We start from the raw sequence: 12,175 nt of genomic DNA on the forward strand, positions 1-12,175 counted from the left end.
TAACCTGAACTAACCTGAACTAACCTGAACTAACCTGAACTAACCTGAACTAACCTGAACTAACCTGAACTAACCTGAACTAACCTGAACTAACCTGAACTAACCTGAACTAACCTGAACTAACCTGAACTAACCTGAACTAACCTGAACTAACCTGAACTAACCTGAACTAACCTGAACTAACCTGAACTAACCTGAACTAACCTGAACTAACCTGAACTAACCTGAACTAACCTGAACTAACCTGAACTAACCTGAACTAACCTGAACTAACCTGAACTAACCTGAACTAACCTGAACTAACCTGAACTAACCTGAACTAACCTGAACTAACCTGAACTAACCTGAACTAACCTGAACTAACCTGAACTAACCTGAACTAACCTGAACTAACCTGAACTAACCTGAACTAACCTGAACTAACCTGAACTAACCTGAACTAACCTGAACTAACCTGAACTAACCTGAACTAACCTGAACTAACCTGAACTAACCTGAACTAACCTGAACTAACCTGAACTAACCTGAACTAACCTGAACTAACCTGAACTAACCTGAACTAACCTGAACTAACCTGAACTAACCTGAACTAACCTGAACTAACCTGAACTAACCTGAACTAACCTGAACTAACCTGAACTAACCTGAACTAACCTGAACTAACCTGAACTAACCTGAACTAACCTGAACTAACCTGAACTAACCTGAACTAACCTGAACTAACCTGAACTAACCTGAACTAACCTGAACTAACCTGAACTAACCTGAACTAACCTGAACTAACCTGAACTAACCTGAACTAACCTGAACTAACCTGAACTAACCTGAACTAACCTGAACTAACCTGAACTAACCTGAACTAACCTGAACTAACCTGAACTAACCTGAACTAACCTGAACTAACCTGAACTAACCTGAACTAACCTGAACTAACCTGAACTAACCTGAACTAACCTGAACTAACCTGAACTAACCTGAACTAACCTGAACTAACCTGAACTAACCTGAACTAACCTGAACTAACCTGAACTAACCTGAACTAACCTGAACTAACCTGAACTAACCTGAACTAACCTGAACTAACCTGAACTAACCTGAACTAACCTGAACTAACCTGAACTAACCTGAACTAACCTGAACTAACCTGAACTAACCTGAACTAACCTGAACTAACCTGAACTAACCTGAACTAACCTGAACTAACCTGAACTAACCTGAACTAACCTGAACTAACCTGAACTAACCTGAACTAACCTGAACTAACCTGAACTAACCTGAACTAACCTGAACTAACCTGAACTAACCTGAACTAACCTGAACTAACCTGAACTAACCTGAACTAACCTGAACTAACCTGAACTAACCTGAACTAACCTGAACTAACCTGAACTAACCTGAACTAACCTGAACTAACCTGAACTAACCTGAACTAACCTGAACTAACCTGAACTAACCTGAACTAACCTGAACTAACCTGAACTAACCTGAACTAACCTGAACTAACCTGAACTAACCTGAACTAACCTGAACTAACCTGAACTAACCTGAACTAACCTGAACTAACCTGAACTAACCTGAACTAACCTGAACTAACCTGAACTAACCTGAACTAACCTGAACTAACCTGAACTAACCTGAACTAACCTGAACTAACCTGAACTAACCTGAACTAACCTGAACTAACCTGAACTAACCTGAACTAACCTGAACTAACCTGAACTAACCTGAACTAACCTGAACTAACCTGAACTAACCTGAACTAACCTGAACTAACCTGAACTAACCTGAACTAACCTGAACTAACCTGAACTAACCTGAACTAACCTGAACTAACCTGAACTAACCTGAACTAACCTGAACTAACCTGAACTAACCTGAACTAACCTGAACTAACCTGAACTAACCTGAACTAACCTGAACTAACCTGAACTAACCTGAACTAACCTGAACTAACCTGAACTAACCTGAACTAACCTGAACTAACCTGAACTAACCTGAACTAACCTGAACTAACCTGAACTAACCTGAACTAACCTGAACTAACCTGAACTAACCTGAACTAACCTGAACTAACCTGAACTAACCTGAACTAACCTGAACTAACCTGAACTAACCTGAACTAACCTGAACTAACCTGAACTAACCTGAACTAACCTGAACTAACCTGAACTAACCTGAACTAACCTGAACTAACCTGAACTAACCTGAACTAACCTGAACTAACCTGAACTAACCTGAACTAACCTGAACTAACCTGAACTAACCTGAACTAACCTGAACTAACCTGAACTAACCTGAACTAACCTGAACTAACCTGAACTAACCTGAACTAACCTGAACTAACCTGAACTAACCTGAACTAACCTGAACTAACCTGAACTAACCTGAACTAACCTGAACTAACCTGAACTAACCTGAACTAACCTGAACTAACCTGAACTAACCTGAACTAACCTGAACTAACCTGAACTAACCTGAACTAACCTGAACTAACCTGAACTAACCTGAACTAACCTGAACTAACCTGAACTAACCTGAACTAACCTGAACTAACCTGAACTAACCTGAACTAACCTGAACTAACCTGAACTAACCTGAACTAACCTGAACTAACCTGAACTAACCTGAACTAACCTGAACTAACCTGAACTAACCTGAACTAACCTGAACTAACCTGAACTAACCTGAACTAACCTGAACTAACCTGAACTAACCTGAACTAACCTGAACTAACCTGAACTAACCTGAACTAACCTGAACTAACCTGAACTAACCTGAACTAACCTGAACTAACCTGAACTAACCTGAACTAACCTGAACTAACCTGAACTAACCTGAACTAACCTGAACTAACCTGAACTAACCTGAACTAACCTGAACTAACCTGAACTAACCTGAACTAACCTGAACTAACCTGAACTAACCTGAACTAACCTGAACTAACCTGAACTAACCTGAACTAACCTGAACTAACCTGAACTAACCTGAACTAACCTGAACTAACCTGAACTAACCTGAACTAACCTGAACTAACCTGAACTAACCTGAACTAACCTGAACTAACCTGAACTAACCTGAACTAACCTGAACTAACCTGAACTAACCTGAACTAACCTGAACTAACCTGAACTAACCTGAACTAACCTGAACTAACCTGAACTAACCTGAACTAACCTGAACTAACCTGAACTAACCTGAACTAACCTGAACTAACCTGAACTAACCTGAACTAACCTGAACTAACCTGAACTAACCTGAACTAACCTGAACTAACCTGAACTAACCTGAACTAACCTGAACTAACCTGAACTAACCTGAACTAACCTGAACTAACCTGAACTAACCTGAACTAACCTGAACTAACCTGAACTAACCTGAACTAACCTGAACTAACCTGAACTAACCTGAACTAACCTGAACTAACCTGAACTAACCTGAACTAACCTGAACTAACCTGAACTAACCTGAACTAACCTGAACTAACCTGAACTAACCTGAACTAACCTGAACTAACCTGAACTAACCTGAACTAACCTGAACTAACCTGAACTAACCTGAACTAACCTGAACTAACCTGAACTAACCTGAACTAACCTGAACTAACCTGAACTAACCTGAACTAACCTGAACTAACCTGAACTAACCTGAACTAACCTGAACTAACCTGAACTAACCTGAACTAACCTGAACTAACCTGAACTAACCTGAACTAACCTGAACTAACCTGAACTAACCTGAACTAACCTGAACTAACCTGAACTAACCTGAACTAACCTGAACTAACCTGAACTAACCTGAACTAACCTGAACTAACCTGAACTAACCTGAACTAACCTGAACTAACCTGAACTAACCTGAACTAACCTGAACTAACCTGAACTAACCTGAACTAACCTGAACTAACCTGAACTAACCTGAACTAACCTGAACTAACCTGAACTAACCTGAACTAACCTGAACTAACCTGAACTAACCTGAACTAACCTGAACTAACCTGAACTAACCTGAACTAACCTGAACTAACCTGAACTAACCTGAACTAACCTGAACTAACCTGAACTAACCTGAACTAACCTGAACTAACCTGAACTAACCTGAACTAACCTGAACTAACCTGAACTAACCTGAACTAACCTGAACTAACCTGAACTAACCTGAACTAACCTGAACTAACCTGAACTAACCTGAACTAACCTGAACTAACCTGAACTAACCTGAACTAACCTGAACTAACCTGAACTAACCTGAACTAACCTGAACTAACCTGAACTAACCTGAACTAACCTGAACTAACCTGAACTAACCTGAACTAACCTGAACTAACCTGAACTAACCTGAACTAACCTGAACTAACCTGAACTAACCTGAACTAACCTGAACTAACCTGAACTAACCTGAACTAACCTGAACTAACCTGAACTAACCTGAACTAACCTGAACTAACCTGAACTAACCTGAACTAACCTGAACTAACCTGAACTAACCTGAACTAACCTGAACTAACCTGAACTAACCTGAACTAACCTGAACTAACCTGAACTAACCTGAACTAACCTGAACTAACCTGAACTAACCTGAACTAACCTGAACTAACCTGAACTAACCTGAACTAACCTGAACTAACCTGAACTAACCTGAACTAACCTGAACTAACCTGAACTAACCTGAACTAACCTGAACTAACCTGAACTAACCTGAACTAACCTGAACTAACCTGAACTAACCTGAACTAACCTGAACTAACCTGAACTAACCTGAACTAACCTGAACTAACCTGAACTAACCTGAACTAACCTGAACTAACCTGAACTAACCTGAACTAACCTGAACTAACCTGAACTAACCTGAACTAACCTGAACTAACCTGAACTAACCTGAACTAACCTGAACTAACCTGAACTAACCTGAACTAACCTGAACTAACCTGAACTAACCTGAACTAACCTGAACTAACCTGAACTAACCTGAACTAACCTGAACTAACCTGAACTAACCTGAACTAACCTGAACTAACCTGAACTAACCTGAACTAACCTGAACTAACCTGAACTAACCTGAACTAACCTGAACTAACCTGAACTAACCTGAACTAACCTGAACTAACCTGAACTAACCTGAACTAACCTGAACTAACCTGAACTAACCTGAACTAACCTGAACTAACCTGAACTAACCTGAACTAATCCTTTATATGATACCGAAATATGTTGTTAAAAACACTAGAAAACCACTTTGAAATTTACAGAAAACCCGAGAAGTATCTCTGAAATCAGTAACAAACCCGAGAGAATTCTACAAAATATCCTAATTCTTTATGAAATACTCTCAAGTTGTATCAGAAACACTAGAAAACTACTTTGAAAGTATGAGAAAACCCGAGAAGTATCTCTGAAATCAGTAACAAACCCGAGAGAATTCTACAAAATATCCTAATTCTTTATGAAACACTCTCAAGTTGTATCTAAAACACTAGAAAACTACTCTGAAATTTACAGAAAACCCGAGAAGTATCTCTGAAATCAGTAACAAACCCGAGAGAATCCTACAAAATATCCTAATTCTTTATGAAATACTCTCAAGTTGTAGAAAACTACTTTGAAAGTATAAGAAAACCCGAGAAGTATCTCTAGAATCAGTAACAAACCCGAGAGAATACTACAAAATATCCTAATTCTTTATAAAAATACTCTATTATGTTGTTCAAAACACTAGAAAACTACTCTGAAATTACTTGAAAACCCGAGAAATAGTCTGAAACTACCATGAAATTACTAGAAAACCCGAGAAGTATCTCTGAAACTACTATGAAATTTACTAGAAAACTCGAAAAGTGTCTTAAGTATCATAACAAACCCGAGAGAATCGTATAAAGTAAAGAAACACCGAAAAGTATCTAAATTTACGAAGTTTATACTCGGTTAGTTCAGATCTCCTTTGTCATTTTCAGAAACAAGAAAAGTAGGAAATTATGAAAATATAAGCAAACTCGAGAAAATCTACAAAATCCTAGAAAAGTACAAAGAAACACAAAAGTGTCTAAATCCGAAATAATCTCAATATCCTAACACACCCGAGAGAAGCATAGAAAAGTACAAGAAATATACGAAGAAACAGAAAAGTTGTTTGTACTCGGTTAGTTCAGATCTCCTTTGTCCTTTTAAGAAACAAGAAAATATAAGCACACCCGAGAGAATCCTAGAAAAGTACAAGAAACACACAAAAGTGTCTTAATCCGAAATAATCTCTAATGTACCAAGTTTCTAAAATTACCAAGAAACACAGAAAAGAGTCCTTTTTTTTTTTTTCTAGTTTACACTCGGTTAGTTCGGATCTCCTTTGTTATTTTTTAAGAAACACAAGAAATGTAGAAGTATCTAAATATCCTAATCCTTTATATGTTACCGAAATATGTTGTTAAAAACACTAGAAAACTACTCTAAGTCTACTAGAAATATAAGAAATAGTCTCTCAATATCCTCATCCTTTATGAAACACTCTCAAGTTGTATGAAAACACAGTTAAAACTACTTTGAAAATACTAGCAAACCCGAGAAGTTACTAGAAAAAGTAATAAAAGTATCCCAAAATCGTTACAATTCCGAGAGACTTACTAGAAAAATGTTAAATAATCCCTCAAAAATCTCAGAAACTAGAAAATGTTCAAGTCTCTACGAATCACACACCGAAAAGTATCTCAAATTTCCTAGAAGCTCGAAAAAGTATGTTACAGTCGGTTAGTCTTGTTCTTTAAGAAAAATGTCAAAATCCGAAATAGTCTACGAATCATAGCAAACTACAAGAAATATACAAAAGTACCTAAATCTACGAAGAAACAGAAAAAGTGTTTGTACTCGGTTAGTTCAGATCTCCCTTGTTCTATAAGAAACGCTAGAAAAGGGAAAAGTGAAAAGTGTGTCTTAATATCCTAGCAAACCCGAGAGAAGCATAGAAAAGTACGAAAATATCCTAATCCTTCTAAAATAATTCAAAATGTCAAAATTCTAGAAGAATACGAGAAACGTACAAAAGCATCTAAATTTACGAAGTTTGTACTCGGTTAGTTCGGATCTCCTTTGTCTTATAAGAAATAAGCCCTACGAATCATACGTAAATATCCTAAGCCACTCGAAATTATCTCTCAAAATCAGTCATAGAAGAATATAAGAAACACCGAAAAGTACAAAGTTACTAAAAAAGTATATACTCGGTTAGTTCAGATCTCTCTTGTTCTATAAGAAACGCTAAGAAAGAGTGAAAAGTATCTAAATTCACGAAGTTTAGTTCAGATCTCCTTTGTCCTTTTCAGAAACAAGAAAAGTAGGAAACCGTGAAAATATAAGCAAATCCTACAAAATATCCTAATCCTTTATGAAATACCTAAATATGTTGTGAAAACACTAGAAAAAATAAGAAATAGTCTCTCGTAATCTAAGCAAACCCGAGACTTACTAGAAAAGGGAAAAAAAAAAAGTCTCCACGGATCATAAGAATCTAAGAAACACAGTAAAGTATCTCGATTCGTCAAGAAAGTGTTATAAGAATCCTAGCTAACTTGAGAAATATACTAGAAGACGTAAAAAAAAGTACAAAGACGCATAAAAATATCCTAATTCGTAATAATCCGACACCGAAGTTCTAAGAAACACTAGAAATACCCAAATCCTACTCAAAATATATAAAATCCGAGAGACGCCAGAAAAAGTAAAAAAGTCTACGAATCCTAGCTAACACAGGAAAATCATACGAAAGTATCTAAATTTACGAAGAAAGAAAGAGTGTTTATAATCGGTTAGTTTTGTTCTTTAAGAAAAAATGTCAAAAACAGTCAAGTATCTAATTATCCTAGCAAGTCCTAGAAAAGTACGAGGAAACACAAAAGTATCCTAATCCTTCAAGAAATACTAAATTATGTTGTTAAAAATCACTAGAAAACTCGACAAGTCTCTCAAAATCAGTACAAACCCGAGAGAGAGAGAGAGAAGCATAGAAAAGTACAAGAAATCTACAAAAAATCAAGTGTCTATACTCGGTTAGTTTAGGTCTCCTTTGTTGTCTTAATCCGAAATGATCTCTAAATATCCTAGCTAACGCGAAGTCATATAAAAGCACAAAGAATGTACGAAGTATCCTAAATCCTTTTTCTAGTTTATACTCGGTTAGTTCAGATTTCTCTTTAGTCTTTAAGAAACATAAAAAAAAAATCCTATAAGAATACAAGAAACATACAAAAGTGTCTAAATCTACGAAGTTACAGAAAAGTTGTTTTTACTCGATTAGTTCAGATCTCTCTTTAGTCTTTAAGAAAACACTAGAAAAGTGAAAAGTATCTCAATATCCTAGCAAATCCGATCGAAAGTTCCGTAAAGTACACTAGAAATCCTAGAAAACTACTCTAATTATACGAGGAAACACGAAAAGTATCAAAAGTCGGAAGAAAGTATATTCCAAAATCAGTACAATCCTGACAAGTTACTGGAAAAAGTGAATAAAGTATCCAAGTCACTAAGAAACACAGAAAAAGAGTTCTTTTCTTCGTTATCGGTTAGTGTCGTCCTTTAAGAAAATACGAGAAATGTCGAAAATAATGTGTGATCGTGTAAAATCCACAAGATAATAATAAGTATAAGTTTCTGTAAAATAATAGAAAACACGAAAGTATCTCAAATCACACAAAAGAGTTCTTTCTTTTGTTTATACTCGGTTAGTTCAGATTTCCCTTGTTCTATAAAAAGCACAAGAAAACTCGAAGTATCTAAGAATCCTATAAAAGTACAAGGAAATAGTAAAATATCCTCATCCTTTATAAATTATAAGAATGTCTTATGAAACACTAGAAATAATCAAAATCCACTGTGAAATCCGAAGTCTTATAAATGCACAAAGAATCAAAAATAGTGTTTATCGTCGGTTAGTATAGATCTCGCGTGTTCTATAAGAAATCCAAATATCCTAGCTGACACGTAAAATGCAATAAAAGCACAAAGCATCTAAATTACTAAGAATCCGAGAAATCACATAAAAGTACTAAATCACGAAGAAGCACTGAAAAGTATCTCAATTCATTAAGTACTCTAAGAATTGTAGCAAATCCAAGAAATATCTAATTATCCCATAAAAGTACAAATATACTAAAGTATCTTAATCCTTCTAAAATCCAAAAAAAGTCTTGTCTTGTAAAGTTACTCTAGAAATTCAAAATATTCGAAGAATCACAGCAAATCCATCAAGTCCCATAAGAGCACAAATGTAGTCACTCGAAAAAGTATCCTAAATCACGAAGAAGCACTGAAAATGTTTAAAATTACTAATCACAGAAAATATCAAAAGTACTATGAAAAGTACAATTACTCCAAAAGTTGTTTCTTCTCGGTTAGTTCGGGTTTCTTTTGTTCTTTGAAGAATCGCAAGAAATCTCGTAAAGTATCATAATTTACTAAAATACAAGAAAAGACAATAAGAATCCCAATTCACTAAGAAACACAGAAAAGTATAAAAGTAGTCGGAAGCTGTGAAATCCCCAAGGAATTCAAAAAGTTCTCTTTTTTATTTTAGTTCCGGTTAGTTAGAGTTTCTTTTGTTCTATAAGAAATCACACGAAATGTCGAAAAGTGTCTAATTCTAGAAATCCTTAAAAAATATCAAAAGTTACAAAAGTGCAAGTTCCTGTAAATTCCTAGAAATATAAGAAAGCGTCTAAATATCCTAGCAAATCCGAAAATCATCTCGATTACTAAGAATCACGAAAATGTACAAATAGTCGAAATGGATCTAAATTTACGAAGAATCGTAGAAATTCTACAAGTACCGTAAAATCCCTAAAAGTCTCAAAAATTACTAAGTTTTTAAAAGTACGAAGAATCATAGGAAATGTCTAAAGTGCTATAAAATTCCTAAATCTATAAGAAGTGTGAAGAATCCTAGAAAAGTGTTGTTTTAGTTAGTTAGTTCGGGTTTCCTTTGTCTCTTCAAAATTACAAAAAGTGGAAATCATAGAATATATCTAAAAAGTACCGTGAAAAGCACAGTTATCCGAAAAGTCGTTTACAATCGGTTAGTACGGATCTCTTTTGTTCTTTAAGAAATCACACGAAAAGTAGAAAAAAGTCCAAAAAGTTCAAGTTCCTATCAAAATCATATAAATTGCAGAAAGTTCAAATCTCTGTAAAATGTCCAAATCATAGTAAATTCCTAAAATCACAGAAAAGTATTCTTTTGTTACAAGTCCGGTTAGTTTCGTTTCTTTTCAAAATACGCGAAAATCGAAAAAAGTGTCTAATCCTAGCTACATCGACAAAGTGTGAAAAATGTTAGAATCTATGAAAAGTACAAGAAATGACAAAGTTACTGTGAATTCCTAAGAAATGTCCAAAAGTGCAGTTCTCTTTAAGAATCCTAGAAAAGTGTTAAAGTTACTAAAATTATGAAGAATCGTCTAAATACTGAAAAATCCCTAAATATTCCAATACTTCCAAATTTATCAGAAGTGTGAAGAATCCTAGAAAATCATCAAGTTACTCGAAAAGTGTTGTTAGTTATGTTTCCCTTCTTTTCCTCTAAAAGTTCCAAATTCGTCTCTTCTCCCTTCTTCTCAAGAATAGTCGATTAGTTAAGGTTTCCTATGTTCTTATAAAATCACGAGGAAATAAAATAAGCAAATCCTAGCTAACCTGAGAATTCCTTCAAATTGTACAAAAAGTGTGTTCCTGTAAATTTCTAGTGGTACTGTTTCAGTCAGTTAATTCAATTTCCTTTGAGAATCCTAGAAAATCATCAAGTTACGAAGAAATAATCAAATCCTAGCTAACCTGAGAAATTATCCTTTAATCCATCCATCCTTTCAATCGTACAAAAAGTACGTTTCTGTAAATTGTTCACTTCGAGTCAATTTTGTCTTTTCTAAGAAATATCATCAATTCCAGAAATCCCTTAAAATTTCAAAGACATAAATTAAATAATCAAATCCTGTACGTATCTGTTAATTCCTAGAAAATATTCAGTTACAAGTTACTATGAAATTCCCAAAAAGTGTTGTTTTAGTCGATTAATCATTTCTCGTTTCAAATCAAGTCATCACGAAGAGATACTGAAAAATAGCAAAGTTACTATGAATCCTAAAATTGCAAGAAATAGTCGCAATTTATCTTCATTTAGTCAGTTGATTCAATCTCCTTTGAGAATCGTAGAAGTCGTGAAAAGTGTCTAAAAAGTAGTTTCCGTACATTCCTAAGAAGTTTCAAAAAGTGCTGTTTTAGTCCGTTAATCCAGTTTTCTTCAAATATCCTAAAATAATGTTGAATCACTATAAATTCCTAAAATGCTAAAAATAGTCTAAATCTATCTTCTTTTAAGTTTACTGTTTTAGTTGGGGTTAGTTCAGTTTTCTATGTTTTCATTAAATTATGCAAGTTCCTATAATTACTTTGTTTTAATCAGTTGATTCACACTCTTCAAGAATAGCTGTTATCTTCCAAAGTTGTATAATCGGTTAGTTAGGGTTTATTGTGTTTCTTTTTCAGAATCCTAGAAAATACGAAAAGTATCATGAAGTTCAAGTTCTTATCAATTCCCTCGAAGATTGTTGTTTTAGACGGTTAATTAGGATTTATTTTGTTTCTTATATGAATCCTAGAAAGTATCAAAAAAGTGCAAGTATCCGTATATTTCTTCGAAGTAGTGATTTAATCATGTAGTTCCTATTTCTCCAATAATCCTAGAAGTCACACAATTGCCCAAGTTTCTTGTTAATTCCTAAGAGCACTAAAAGTTACTGTTTTAGATAGTTAGTTCAGATCTCCTTGTTTTCTTTCTATTTCAATAAGTCCGATTCAATCATCAATACTAGTACTTATTTCCACCATCCCATATTCCAGTAATTTCACACTATCCTATATCAATCTAATCCCTTCTGTACGTTTCGATACTTCCCCCCTTTCCATCAAATCCAAAGAAATACACTGATATCCATCCTTCCTTTCTAATCAATACTTCTCTCTAGCTACTTCCAAATAGTACCTACATTTCTTATAATATCCATAGTTCGTTCATCTTTCCCTATGTTCTCATAAGTTAGATTAGTTATCCCCATCGCCTAATATCTCTCTCAAATTCAATACTAGTATCTCTCTATTCTCCTCATTCCCCACGTTGTAATATCTACAGTCTTCTTATAATATAG

Source organism: Euwallacea similis, chromosome 34 (assembly GCF_039881205.1).
Source record: "Euwallacea similis isolate ESF13 chromosome 34, ESF131.1, whole genome shotgun sequence".
Classification (NCBI taxonomy): domain Eukaryota; kingdom Metazoa; phylum Arthropoda; class Insecta; order Coleoptera; family Curculionidae; genus Euwallacea; species Euwallacea similis.